Below are 15,355 nucleotides of genomic sequence, written 5' to 3'. Positions count from 1 at the left end.
CAACGTTCACACCACCAGCGGACCGCGCCGAGACCACACCGAGACCACCTCCTCGAGGAGGTCTCGGTGCGGTTCTTTGTCCCGGACCAAAACTAACTGGTCTGCTTTCACACCAGCGCGTACGAACCGAACCTGCAGGAGTTTGGGTCTCTAGTCCGCTTCAAGCGGACCAAATGCTGTTGGTGTGAAAGCACCCTTAGACATGAGTCATATAACTGTATTAAAGTGGAATAAACCTGCCAGTCAGAAGGTACTGTACCCAAGGTCCACTCCACGCTGTAGTGTGTCAACCAAGACAGCTCTACAACATTAGCTCTCAGCATGTCTCATCCACTCCTGAGGCCTTCAAACCACAGAGGTCTTTCAGCTACCTGGTGACTTCCACCAGGTAAATGGACGTGGACCCCAGAAGCCTCAAACCCTGAATCCTGTAAGAGAGGGAAAAGATCCTCAAAGTGTTCCATCCACCGCCAGATGATATTCCCATTTCAGAACCGAGGGTGTTTCTTGAGAAAGACCCCTCTAACCCCTCCTGAGCTACCCAAAAGTCTTTGTCCATAACTTGTTCTGCTTCTGCAGCCCTTTCTGGTTAGCTAATTGTCTCCTGTGCCAGCTAGACCCTAACAACCCCCTTTGTCAGCCTGATACCTTCCCAGACCACTGGGGTCCACCAGCGGCCTTGACAGGCACCAATAAGCTTCTGGAAGATGGAGGTTTTGAACAGAGTTGACTCAGACTCCATGTCTCCAAACTCCTCTGGTGCTTGGGAGAGATTCTCCCAGAAGTGGGAGTTGAAAACATTTTGGACAGAGTCCTCCAAATCCATCGCTACTGCTTTTTTACACATTTCTACTAGGGGTGTAACGATACACAAAAATCTCGGTTCGATACGTACCTCGGTTCTGAGGTCACGATTCGGTTCGGTTTTGATACAGTAGGGAACAAAATGCAAAACCAAAATGTTCTTGTTGTTGTCCATGCTTCCCATGTCCGTGTCTGTGTCCGCTTTGCGGCACATCACCGATGCGAACGCTCTTCTCTCCTGCTACATTTGGGCTCAGCTGTGTACGTTTCATGCAGGCGCACTGATCCACGCATCCTCAAAGCTTTTCCGGTTCTCTAGACTGTTTATCTGCTCCTTTATTTCAGACTATTTATAGGAAATGAGGCACAGACATTGTCAGTACGTTACCATTTAGTATCAGAGTTTATTTAGCCTTATTTTTTCTGTTTCTGAATCTCGGGGCGGAGCCCGAGCGATTAGATACTTTCACTCAGGGTGCAAACTATGGGGGAGCCAGGGGGGTCTCAGCCCTCCTTGATGAGACATGAGCCCCCCTGAAAACATGATTTGGGGAAATATTGGGGGGGGGGGGGGCCTAAATATTGTAAAAATGCTGTTTCCCCCATATATTTCCTTTAATTTATTATTATTGATTTTGTATGATCATATTCAAGGATTATATGCAGAATTCAGCCAGTTTTAATGGATGATTTTAATAAAGATGCCGGCCTGCATGCAGTACTTGTCCTCACCATTGAAGCGTGGGGGCACTATGCCTTAGCGTCACTTAAAGCAGACATATTCCCTCCGAGGCACGCGCATCCCCCCCAATAAGTGAGCCCCCCGACAGCCGCGGTACAGTTCGCACACTGCTGTCACTTCTGTGACAGACCTTCTCCTCCTCCTCACAGAGTCTGCTCTCTCCGTCCTCCAGCTTTTCTCTGAGTTTCTTCAGACAGAGTTGCAGCCTGTTCGCCTCACAGACTCACTTTACAAAGTTGCCGGTGTACCGGTGTAGCGTGTACCGGTGTGACGTGCGCATACGCGCAATGTGGTCACAAAATCTGTCCTGCGCGCGGACGTCCGTGGACAGAAATTCATGACATGACGTCCCAGGGACCAATGCGCCACGCGGACACGTCAAGCATGGACGAAGCTGCTAGCAGTAGCAATCATGGCTGCAGGTGTAGCTGCACATGCTAGCCGCAGAACGTAAACACACGCACCATCCGACCCGTGAGCCGGGGGGAAAAAAAAACAAACTTTGGCCCGTGAACTCACCCGTGCACAGCCCTGTACCGAACCGAACAGCCCGGACCGAAACGGTTCAATACAAATACATGTATTGTTACACCCCTAACTTCTACTGCTCCCATCTTCCCTCCTCTCATCCCATTTCTATTGCTTTCTTCTGTCCTGCCATTCATTCATTTCTTTCTTTCTTTTCTTTTTTTTTTTTTTTTTTTTGCTGTCCTTGCTTTGTTGACCTTATTGAATGAACTTTTAATTGACACAAAGTGCAAATTTCAGAGCCTCCTTGAATGCACCAGTGTACAACGCTTCCAAATAATGACTATTATCCTTTCAGTCCAAAAAAGACTCCTCCAGGAATCAACTCTGACAGATCTGGTGAAAATAAGCTCGATGATCCCCCCCAGAGTGTCAGCTGACCTCAGGCCGTGACGTCAGGATGTCATCAGACTGCTTTTGTTGTTCTGGTGGGGTTTTTTTGTTCCATTTTAAAGAGATTTATCCTTTCACGGCAGGAGGGTGAACCAAGGTCAAACGACCCACATGACACCTCAGCTCCACAAACACACTGACGACCTCTGCAGAGCTTTATTATGTTGTTTCCGGGTGAGAAAGTTTCCAGAAGCAGAAAGTTTCCAGAGCGGTTGTTGTGGGGGGATTCCTGCAGAAGACGGAAATGAAAACCTGCGTTTGCTTCTGTGCTGTCTGCAGGATATGAGTGTTTTACTCAACAATGACTTATCTCTTATGGAAAATATCACATCATACATCCATTTATAATTCACTAATAACTAATTAGCAAGTAATAAGTAAGAAATAAGTTGCTACATTGACTTTCAGCGTTTTTCTGCCACCAATGGTGGGTCGCAACCCCCCGGTTGAGAACCACTGCTCCGCAGTGCCCTCTCCCTCGGCCAGTCGTGCAGCAGATCATCTTTCAATTGCAAGGTTGCAGGTTCGATCCCATACCTGCTCCTGTCCAGATGCCTTTGAGCAAGACGGCGAACCCCAAACGGCTCCCAACGGAAGGATTGAGCGACTTGCGTGGCTTTGCTGTGCGGGTGTGTGTAAATGTGATTAACAGTGTGAAGCACTTTGGGGACTACTAAGGCAGCGGAAAAGTGATTTATAAGTGAAATCCATTTAGCCAACCCAAAAACAACTTCTGCCTCGACGCCATCACTCACCGCTGACAGCACCGCCCGGTCCGTTCAGAACTCCGGCCACGTTCTGCCGTGGTGAACGTAACTCGCCCTCACATGATTAAAGGAAGGAAAAAAAACATGCACCTACAAACTTCATCTGGTCCAGAACTCTGCTGCGTCTGACCAGAAATCTCTCCACACAAGGCGTCATGCACAGAGCAAGAAGAGGAGGTCCAGTCAGTCGACGAAGTGTTTTTGGTTTGTTTGAAGGAAGATGTTTGAGCTGATCTGCTCCAAGTCTGTCCAACTTTAAATCACGTTTTAGAATCGGTTCAAACGGGCTCATAAACACTCTCAGCTAACTACTGCACAGTTCTTCCCTTACATAACGGATGTACTTTATATTGTAACCACGGTTTGTATTCTTCATGATCCATCAGATCCTTTAACCTCCGGTTGTCTCCAGGTCCATTTGGCCAAATTTCAAAATGCTAATAAACTTAATACTTAAACTTTTAACAATTCAAAAGACAATAACTTCAATTTTCTGTCATGTAAATTCCCTAAAATATCAAATATTGTTCCAAACTTTGCTCTCCTGCAAGTGAAACTAATGATGACTATATTTGTTGAATTATGTGTCCCTGCTTTAGAAAAGAAGGTTAAAGTATAAAATTACAGTCTACTTTTGAGACGACATCCTGTCTAAACGTCAGCATGTTCCAGTCTGGAGCTTCCAGATATTCAACTTGTGTGTTCCTGATACTGATACTGTAGTAATAATCCATCTTCTTTCATGTCTGAATAAAGTATAGTTTTATTTAAACAAGGCCTGTATAGAATACTTAATAAATGCTGAACTTCATGAAACTGTAGCTGTAGTTGTGAATATCACGGAGGTGCTTTTCTGTGTGTGTCCTCGGCTTTGAATGGGAAACCATGTGTTTGTGTTTAGTTGTAGATAGTTTGGAGATCACAGCGCGGGGCTTTGGCAGTCTTCCTCTGCCTCCTCTTGGTCTTTATCTTCTGTTTATAATAATGGTCCATCTCCGAGGACTCCGCCCACCCCGAGGAGAAGCTGCCGGTCCTCTTCACCGGCGTAAAGGTCGGATGTCAGGAGCGCCGGCGTGTCGCCCCCTGCTTCTTCATTGTGCTTGATACAAAGATGTTTCTTGATTTTGTTGTGCGCGTCCACTCCGGACGCGGCGTCCCCCGAGGGAGGCAGTTCACAGCCAGCTTTAAGAGGGCCCGGCGCACATCCCAAGAAAGGCTTTTCCACTCATGACTGCAACGGGTGTTTCCAGTTTGAGTCTTCAAGCAGACGTGTTCAGATGAATCCAGCTGTATGTGTTTTCCCAGAGCTCGGTCTCAGGAGGAAACGACCCAGACGGGCCAAATCCGTCCGGATCAGCTCCTTGATGGCTTTTATGATGACCTGCAGGTAACGGCAGCTCCGTCACTCAGATAATCATAACCACGTTAGAGGAGAACTGCCTGAGAACTGACAATGGACTTTACAAGAGGGGCCATTCATCAGTTGTCGAGACAAATTGGCAGATTTATGGCGGCCTGCGGTGGATGTAGTGACACACAGCAGCACGAGGACTGGTCGTGGTGTGAATGTTTGGTGGCAGCATTTCACAAAAGTTGTGTTTTCCACGTTTCTCAGGACGTGGAGTCAGAGAGTCAAATTTAGACAAAAATACTGGTTTTGATTACAGTGTTTATCATAGTGTTGCCAACTCATAACAGAGTAGCTATCCACTGATTTTGGTGCGGGTTGACGTTCCCGGTTATTCTAAAGCTGGTGAGTAAAATACAGAAAACAATGTTCCTTTAAGACTCATGAGAACCTTTTGGTGGAAGAAAATCCCAGAGTGAAGGCTACAGAGTTATGAATGAGAGGGGGAAGTGTGTGTGTGTGTGTGTGTGTGTGTGTGTGTGTGTGTGTGTGTGTGTGTGTACACTCTGTAATGGAAGTGTATGGGCCCACTGGGAGAGCTGAGTCACTTCTCTCTCTGGCTGACCTGATGGTGAGCGCTTCAGGTCTGGGAAACACATCGGAACTGACGGCCGACGCAGACTAAAGGCTTGCGCACACGCACACACACACACACACACACACACACACACACACACACACACACACACACACACACACACACGGGCACACACACGCACAGAGGCTTTCCCTCAACATTAAACCACCAGGTGTTTGGGTCAAAAATGTAAAGATTTACCTTATGGGTACTTTTACTTTATGGTCACACACACACACACACACACACACACACACACACACACACACACACACACACACAGATATGAACGAAACTTCTGGGGGAAAATATCATCTGGAAACAAAACACAGGAAGTAGAAAGAAACAAAGACGAGTGTTTGGAAGAGAGAAGATGGAAAAGAAGAGGAATGGCTTTTTAAAGAAGTCCAGATCGGTCTGGAGGACGAGGCCGGCATCGCACTATATTTGCTGTTGCCTTGTGTCTCTTTGCGGTTGTGTGTTCTTCCATATTTCTTTGAAGGTTTGGTGGTTGTTTCGGTCTCTCTGTATCTGTCCTGACTTTGTAGTTGTCTTATGTTTCTCCAGGGTTTTTTTTTCTTTTTTTATGTTGCTATTGACTTATTTACATTTGGTTGTTCTTTCTCTAAGGAAAACAACAATCCCACTATTGAATGTGTTATCTATTCCATATATTCTGCCACTTTTTAAAACATAAAATAAAACTGCATCTCAACATTAAATCAGTTGGCTAAGAAATGAATAGTGTGGAATGACTTTTCCACACTGCTCGTGGCACGGCTCTCATAAAACCTTCCAAAACACAGAGGAAGAAAAAAAAGAAAACACACACCCTCCACTTGAAGTGATTGAAACCAAGACTGACCGATCCAGAGCGCCTTTAAGTCCTCCATCTCATTTCCCCAACAGGTTGTGAGAGCTTGAATAAATCTGACTTTTAATATGTCTAATAGTTTTTGCCACATCTGGATTCAGGTTTCGATGAGATGTTGGACTGTTTATGAGTTTTTAATAGCACGGATCAATGGTGTCAAACTGATTTTAGATCAGAGGCCACATACAGACCAACGTCAAGTTACATACGAATCACCGGTAAAACAGTGGACCTTTGAATTCAAGCTTTAAAATTTTTCTTTGTTGTTGGGATATTTTCACAAAACCTAAAGAATCGACATAGAAAATAACAACAATCTCTACATGAAGCTAATTCTAATGAAACCGTCTGTGACAAAATGCAGTGAAATATCAAAAAAACATCTAAACAATACAACAATCTCCCCCTGACAGCTTGGCTTTAGGGCTAGTTTGACAGAGACGAGTTATTTTGATTTATTCGCGGCATCACTGCTATCTCAGTCCGGGTCTTGTTGTGTTGTGCTACTTTTAAGAAATTTGTTAAAATTTCTTTGAAACTTTGATAATTTTCTCGGTGGTTCGGTGGGCCGGATTGGATTTTCTTGGCTTAAGATCACTTCCAGACTTCACACACAAATTACACATGAAATGGGAGGCTTTACTGCAGTCGGTTTGGCGCCCGTGTCTTTTAAATGCACGCTTTCTTCTTTCAGACTGCCGCTACTCCATTCACTGTGACAATTTAAGAAAAAAATTCTGGGCTACTGCTAAAAAAATCAAAAGTATAACCAGTTCTTAACAAGCACCTTTCTCAACGCACTCAAACCCAATGAATTACGCATAAAAGTTTCGCTGCACAATTCGAAAAGACACATGCAACACAAACGTAAGGACACGCACATTTGTTATGCAAATGCACCACAAACAGTGAGAGAGACACACGGTTTTCTACAGCTTTCTGTTGCATGTTTCTGGCGTGTAAACATTATTTCTGAGGGACGTGGCTGCAGCAGCTGTGTGTCGCTCTCACACCAAACCAAGCCGACCCACACACACACACACACACACACACACACACACACACACACACACACACACACACACACACACACACACACACACACACACACACACACACACACACATCAAATCGTGAGATGAACGTATAGACGGAGTCCTCGCTCGACAAACATTATGTAAACAAATGTTAGCACCCCTCGTGTTCATGTAAGACTCTCCAACATGCACTCCAGCACTCCCCGGGGTGACTCACTGCACACACACACACGCACACACACACAGCAGGATGTGTTCAGGGACTCACTCACACCTTGTTTTGTTTTCTCCACATAGCTGCGCAAACATGAAAAAGCACAATTACATCCCGACGACCTGCGGACAGTTTCACTGGAAATGTCCTTCGATTGGAAACACACAGCGCATTTTTCCACAGTGGAATTCTGCTTTACAGCTGGGTGTCTTTCCACTGCAAACTTCCCGTACAAACTCTTCCTGCTCTTCTAAGATCTTCAATCTCAAGATTCAGTTTTTAAATACAAACAATTAATTCAAGAATTTTTTCTAGTTATTTATCATAATTTAAGTTGTTTGAGTAAAGTTTGAAATGTACTATGTACTGTACTGTACTGCATGAAAGGTACTTACAAATGGAAAGTGTTGCACAGCAAGAGGTGAATAAAAAGATAAGGCTGCTCGAACCTGAACATAAATGCACATTTCAGAATCAGGGAACAAGAAATGATTCAACAACTCCAAGCTGTTCTGCAGCAAACGATGCTGATCGAGCCTTGAACGTTGGTGCTACCAGTTCCTACAGGCGTTTCAAATTTTCTGGATTACTTCCAACCTACTCTGTTTGTATAAAAGCAGTGCTGGACACACTGAGGTGCCAGACCCTCGTGAGCATCAGCTGAACGGTACTGAACTGCAGAAGAGTGTTCACCATGGAAGACAGACAGACCATCAAAACACTCAAGATGTCTTTTCAATGAGGAAATTCAAAGAAACTCAAAGTGTCAGTGATTCCAGGTTCCTTCAGAAACTGAGACAGGAAGAAGTCTGAAAGACCCAAAGCCAAGACAAGCTTTGACAAGAGCGAACAGCTTTTCTAATAGGTGGATCAGACGGCCACAGCTTCAAGCACAGATCAGTAGTGATCATAGCAAGAAAGTCTCAGTTTCCACAGTGACGAGACGACCTGGAGACCTGGGTTTGACAGGTTTGCAGCCAAAAAAAAAAAATCACTAAGATGTCAGGATAAGATAAAGAGGCTTGTCTGGGTTATGAAACACAGCTATTACACTGTTCTCTCTGGTCACCAAGTAAGACCCTCCGGTATGAGGAATACCCTCTGGTTTGGGTCAAGATGGGACCTTTATGAACTGGAACAGAGAATGAAGAACTGTCTGAAGAATGTTTGATTCCCATTATCGCAACAAAGCCACACGTTTGCTGTTATATGCTGTTATATGCTGTTATATCTCCAACATAAAGACTGCTATTTTGATATTCAACGATCTCGATTCCACTTTTGTCCATAAATTGAAGAAGATTGAAATATAGACAGACTGATGTTAGAGGTGAGAAGGTCATATCTGTGAGGCTGACATCAGGCGTTGATAATATTTAAAGCATTTGGCTTGTAAACCTGCAGAGAAATCTGAAGAAACCGAAGGCAGATGTTATGTAACTTGGCGTTACTTGAGCTGAAACACAGAAAGCGCGTTTACGGACTGTAAATTAGTCCGACGACAGCTGACGAAGACGTACGGGCAGCGAGGCCGTCCCTGTTTATGCCTCGCCACTTCCAGCGGGCCGCCTCTGCATCGCCCATTAACACCTCCACACCCGTGAGCGCAGGGAAAACACGCCAGCGAGGACAAAGGTGTAAAACAAATGTTGCTGCAGGGATTCATTCGCACTGCGTGTGTGTGTGTGTAGGTGAGGAGGGCGCCAGATAGATGGGTGGTGACAGTTTGACCGCCTCTGGGTCTCCAGCCGGACACACACACACACACACACACACACACACACACACACACACACACACACACACACACACACACCTCTGGGACGAGGCATATCTTGTTCATCGCTTAAACACACAGCATGTTTAAGTGTGTGCATCAAACTCTCCCTCGTGAGGCGGGACTTGCCGACAGGTTGAATTTATAACTGACCAATCAGGGAGTCGCAAGCGACCAATTAGAGACGTGCGCTGATTTACGAGCCGCAGCACACCTGTCTTCACCGGAGCCAATAAGAAGCACCGCGGCTGCCGTTGTAGAGGAATGTTTGTAACTTCACAGCTGTGGACGGGGACGTGCTTTGCTGCAGTCGTAGTAAACAGTTCTTCCCATTCTCAGTAGACGGACATTAAAAACACTGTTTCCGGTTTTCCTGCGAGTTTCCCAGGAAATTGACATATTTTTCAGAACATTGCTATGTAAAGGTGAAACTTTTTGGAAATGAAAATGCAAAAAATGGTGCGTTTTCACTTGAAATGTTGATTTGTAATCCTTTCTTGTCTCACTAGAATATCACCTTGTCACATGATAAAGTTGAACTCAGCAGTCAATCAGCTGTTCAGTGGGAAGTAATGACTGATGAGTTTAACTCAAGTTGTATTATTGGATCCATAAAGTGTCATTAGGCTCCAGAGCAGCTCTGCGATCAGCTGTCGTCACCGTGCACTGTGGGATCCGTCACAGAGAAGGGTGGATGCTGTCGTTTTCCATTCACACAAACTGTAACTGATCTTCATTTTCTCCTTGGCAGCCATTTTTCTTTGGGGCATTGTGGGGATTCCCTCTTTTCTTCCAGAGCAGACGTCGCAAACATCCTCCCTCCTCCGTCTGCACTGCCACGACCTTCACATCTGCGCCTCATAACACGCTTTAATCCCGAGTAAACAGCCGCTGAATCACTGGCTTCGAGTGACCAGGGCCCAGAGATGATGTGTGTTCACAGCTGACACACAACAATGAAGGAAGCCGTGATGTTTACCACAGCGCGTCTCAAACGGAACTGTTTTGTTCCTCAGTACAGCTGCAGCAGAGATGAGACTGCTTGAGGTTTAGGAAGAAAAACTGATTTAATTGTATTATTCATGCGTTGGAGTTGCTGCGTCTCTTTGAGGCTGTTTTGTGTCTCTTTATAGATTTTTTTTTTGTGTCTCTTTGTGGTTTGTTGTCTTTTGGACATGGCTATTAGTGTGTTATTTTTGTGTTCCTGTATTTAATTTGTCTCTTTGAGGTTGTTTTTGTCTCTTTGTAGTTGTGTTGCCCCGGTTTGTAGTCGTCTTTACAGACGTTTCTTTGCTCCTGAGATCTTCAGATGTTACTTACGTTACATAAAGGTTTTGGAGTTGGACCAATCCGGGACAGGTGTTGTCCAGATAGAGGTCTCTATGGCGACGCTGATTGACGGCCGTCCTGCAGGACGCAAAACAAAGATTATAAACATGAAAAAAAACCAACAGAAGAACAAAGAGAGAGAGAAAAAAATGGAGGGATTCTCTCATCCGTCCACACCCGCAGCTTGACATCTCTCTGCTGTCCACACACAGCTGCTCACACACACACACACACACACACACACAAACGCATACACACACACACACAACTTTAGATAGCATCACGCCCCTAATTTCCCATGGTGCATTGTAAACAGAACACGCCCGTCCGCCTGTGGCAGCCCTTCAGACATCCAAACACTCACATATATTTAACACACACACACACACACACACACACACACACACACACACACACACACACACACACACACACACACACACACACTGAAGCTCATCCAGGCGCTGCTTCCTGATGCGAAGGCTCATGGGAATCAGGCGTTTTTATGAGTGTTTGGAGTGTGACGGTGTGAGTCTGCTGATTTTAAGGATGCAGATCTGCTTCCAGTGTGTCTGCTGGTCTCACTGCTCTGTGGTTTCTGGTCTCGTTTCATTTTGTCTCTGTGTAGTTTTCTATGTTTTGTGCATCTCTGTGGTCGTTCTGTGAATTTTTCTGAACACTTCCTGTATCATTCTTGTTTATTTGTGTAATTTTTCACAGGTTTTGTGTTTGTCTTGTTTGTTTTATGACTCATCGTGGCTTTGGGGATGTTTTATGTCATTTTTTAAATCGTTTTTGTCTCTTTGAGGTTGTTTTGTGCCTCGAGCATTAGACTGCATCCACACAGCGCTAACAGAACATAGAGCATCTTCCTCCCACCCACTGATGTAACTGCAGCTCATGTCCAGCACAGAGAGCAGCTTGTTCCATTAATTGAAGCAATCGTTGTCATTAACATTTTTCACAGCTTCAGTGTGACTTTTTATAGATATCCTTTACAGGCAGCTGGAAATCCTCACGATTTTCCGTTTTATTTATTTATTACTAAAATCCACCCACGGGTGTCTGCATATTTAAAAATCAAACTTCTGCTCATTTCCACTGGAGCTCTTGGAATCACAGTGTCTCTGCTGGATGATAAATGTTCTCAAAACTCATAAATTGCACTCTGGAAAACATGAATGCTCGTGAGAGATGAAACACTTGATTGAGAGATACATTTATGGAGGGCTTTTTTTTTTTTTTTTCCTGCCTTCCCTTTAACCTTGAAGAAACAAAAAGCTTTGAAATGTTTAACATGAGTGAGCCATGTGAACTCCTCCGACAGCGGAGCACAATAGGACGTCGGAGTAGGAAACAATGGAGGCTGTGGAGTTTAATATTTCGCAGCTGTGCGATCCATCAGAGAGCGTCCTGTGTTTTATCAGCCTGACCAGCCTGTCAGACCACACCGAGGGCAAAGCGCGCCCCGGGGGGGCGGCGGTTAGCGGGACGTTTCGGGACGCGGGCTCGCTCGCTCAGACGGGTACACGACGTTAACAACTCGAAAAACTCACAGTGACGGGCTGGAGGAGGGAGGGGTCAGAGGTCGGTCGCCTTGCCCGAGGACACTTCGGCAGGACAGAGGTGACCGGCGAGCCCTGAGAGGGAGGGAGGAAATCAGGAAAATCATTTCAAACTCGACGGGACAATGAAAAGCAGGAGACAGTAAAATAAAATCCAGATCTGCTTTAAACTTTTACTTCTCCTGAGAGAGCTGACCGAACTCCACCCCGCACGCACACACACACACACACTCACACACACGCGCAACAACACACACACCTGTCAGTTTGAACCACTGATGAACCAGTTTTCCAATTTCACCGATGAGTTCAGACTCCTTGCGCTCAGTAATCACATTTGTTTTGTGCTGATTAAAGAAGAGAAACACAGATGTTCCGGAGAGTGAGCAGAATAACAGACGAACAGGGGAGGCGGTTCCAGTTTGGAGCAGTTTGCATCAACAATCACCTTCAAATAAACAAAATATAAATGCATTTGACAACAGTGTATTAAAAAAAGTGCAAAAAGGTCAAATAAAAAAAAAAAAAGCTATTATTATTAGTAAAACTACCAACCTATTGATAACTATTGTGTCATTAGTAACATAGTTGCTGAGATAGAAGACAGTGAGACTGGCTGCAATACTACTGCAATGCTACTTGTTTCATTTCAAGTGATAACAGAGCCTCTTCCTCCCTCTAAAATCCAGATTACAGAGCATCTTCCTCCTACTATTCTCCCACTAAAATCCAGGAACTCATCACATTAAAACAGTCGAGTTTGACGGACATGAAGTCTCGGTTTGATGGAGACTGAATTCTTCTACCGCACCACTGTAACCAGAGTGTTTTTTCCTCTTTGTACATTCAAAACCACGTTTGAACCTGCCGGCCATCCTTTGAAGACGAGACGTGAAGAAAAGGTCTTCAGCACGCGGTTAAAGTTTCTTCATGCAAATATAGAAACACACACACACACACACGCGCGCGAGTGGACGCGTCCATTAGGGCGGTGGAAATGGCCCAGGACAGTTTCCATCCGACTCGCGGCTCACCTCTCACCTCACAGCTGGATCAGTGTGTGTTTATTGGTCGGTGTCGCCTCCAGCTGCAGCCGGGCTCACACCCGGCACACATGGAGCCCATTTACACACACACACACACACACACACACACACACACACACACACACACACACACACACACACACACACACACACACACACAGCGGGCAGATGGAGGACATTTGCACACTGTGTAACTGATATTGTAAATACCTTGATCACATCACCATTATATAACAGGACATGTTCACTTCCACACACACACACATGCACACAGGCACACACACACCCTCAGGTCAGAGTGTTTCACAAGAACTGAAAGGTTTACATAAACTTAATATATCTTAATTAAAAGCCATTAATTACCGCCTGTCAAGTCTTGAGCTTAACTTTATACTTCAAGGATAAATGTGGATTTTGATCAAAAATGAAACTAGTGTGAGACTAACTGTGTGAGCTTTATTTTCCCAAATTAAAAACAATTACTTAAAAGGGAGCGATACATTGCTCACCACTATATATTTATATATATAACTATATATTATATATAGTTAAATTATTTACAATATATTTAGTTAAAATCAAGGAAAATGGTAGCTGTTGTGAAGCGTAATCTTCTAAATGTTAACATTAGACGACCATCCAGTTTTAACAGAGATTCTAACTCTCTCTTACCAAGCTAATTAGCCTGTTCGCTACCAAAATGTTTGAAATAAACTACATGCCTAATTAAACGTGAAATGTTGGTTTCAAAATATCAAAACACATAAAGGTACCTCCAATTAATGGGTAGAATAAAGTTTACATGGTGGAACAGTAAGTTTTCATCACTAATAACAGTAGGTTTATTCCTACGACAGGATTGAGAGTGTATTCATATCGATCGTTAAAACACACAGAGGACAGACTCACACAGACGTGTCCAACAATAGGCCCTCAGTGTGGTCTGACAGGCTGGTCAGGCTGATAAAACACAGGACGCTCTCTGATGGGACTCACAGCTGCTCAATATTAAATATTACTGCCTCCATTGTTTCCTGTTCAAACTACCTATTGTGCGTCTCCCAGTTCACAGAGCTCCACACAAAAGAAGATGAAACAATCGCATCCGAATCCGTTCAGCCAGAAAGATCTCAAAGATTCAGAGTAAAACATTCAGAATGATTGAATTTCATTTCCCACAGACCAACAGTTCGGCTGAGGTAAAGATGAGGACTTCGGTCTGTCCCATATGAGCCATTACAATCCAACAGCCGCGAGGATTAGTCACGAAAGGTTACAGCGTTTTAACAGGTATTATAAAATGCTCAGTATGACCAACGTCACATATTATATTAAACTAATATTCAATAGTTATGCAAAATTAACAAAAAAAAAAAAAAAGGACTGATACAATTGAGTGAAAATTAATGTAAACCTCAAATATTCTTTGGAACAATAGTTTTATTATTATTTTGTACCAATTTCAGTTGTTTAAATCTCTTCCATAGGAAGGAATCCGTTTCAGGCTGTCCATGATAAGGCCTTGTTTATGTATTTTACAATAGATTTTATGTATTTAAAGATGCAAAAGGTAAGAAATTTACTACAGAGACAATAAAAACTATTCCCATTTTCCACCTGTCACTGAAGAAACATTCCCTTTAAGCAATCTGTCGTCTCCATCAATAACTGTCCTGATAAAGTTTTTTTTACTGACATAGCTTTAAAAAATGTAGCTCTCAAATTCAAAAGGCTTGACAAGCGTAATGTTACTGATATTTAGGTTGTCTCGTCTTCTTTCCAGCATCGTCATTTTAAATGACCTTGAGGTTAAGTTAATGAATTGATCACACTGACAGGAAAACACCAATATTTTACTTTACGTAGTAAAATACCGGGTTTAATGTAAGCAAATAAATAATATTAAAGGAATCAAAGGAGTCCATGATTCTGAACAAGGTAAAGTGTTGTCGAAGTTTGTGTTTTATGTCTGAAGGTAGAGAATTAAAGTATTTAAGTCATTCAGAAAAGTCGAGGTGAGTTCAAGTTTCCTCTGCTGACGTCTCCAGCTATCAGTGACCGGAGACATCAACTTCTTCCACCCCGAACGCCTCCATCACAGTCTTCTTTCAACCCACAGTAAGACTTTCTTTCGCCTCCGTGTTCCTTATTCCATTATTTTGCCAGATTTCACGCTAGAAAACAAGATTTTGAGGTTTCCTTTGGAGACAGAGGCAGAAGATTCTGTCTGAACCTCAAGAGGAGACTTTAAATCTTTGCAGGCCAACGTGTTATCAGATCGACCATCTCCACGC

Source organism: Salarias fasciatus, chromosome 9, assembly GCF_902148845.1.
Source record: "Salarias fasciatus chromosome 9, fSalaFa1.1, whole genome shotgun sequence".
NCBI lineage: Eukaryota > Metazoa > Chordata > Actinopteri > Blenniiformes > Blenniidae > Salarias > Salarias fasciatus.
This window is presented reverse-complemented; position numbering follows the sequence as displayed.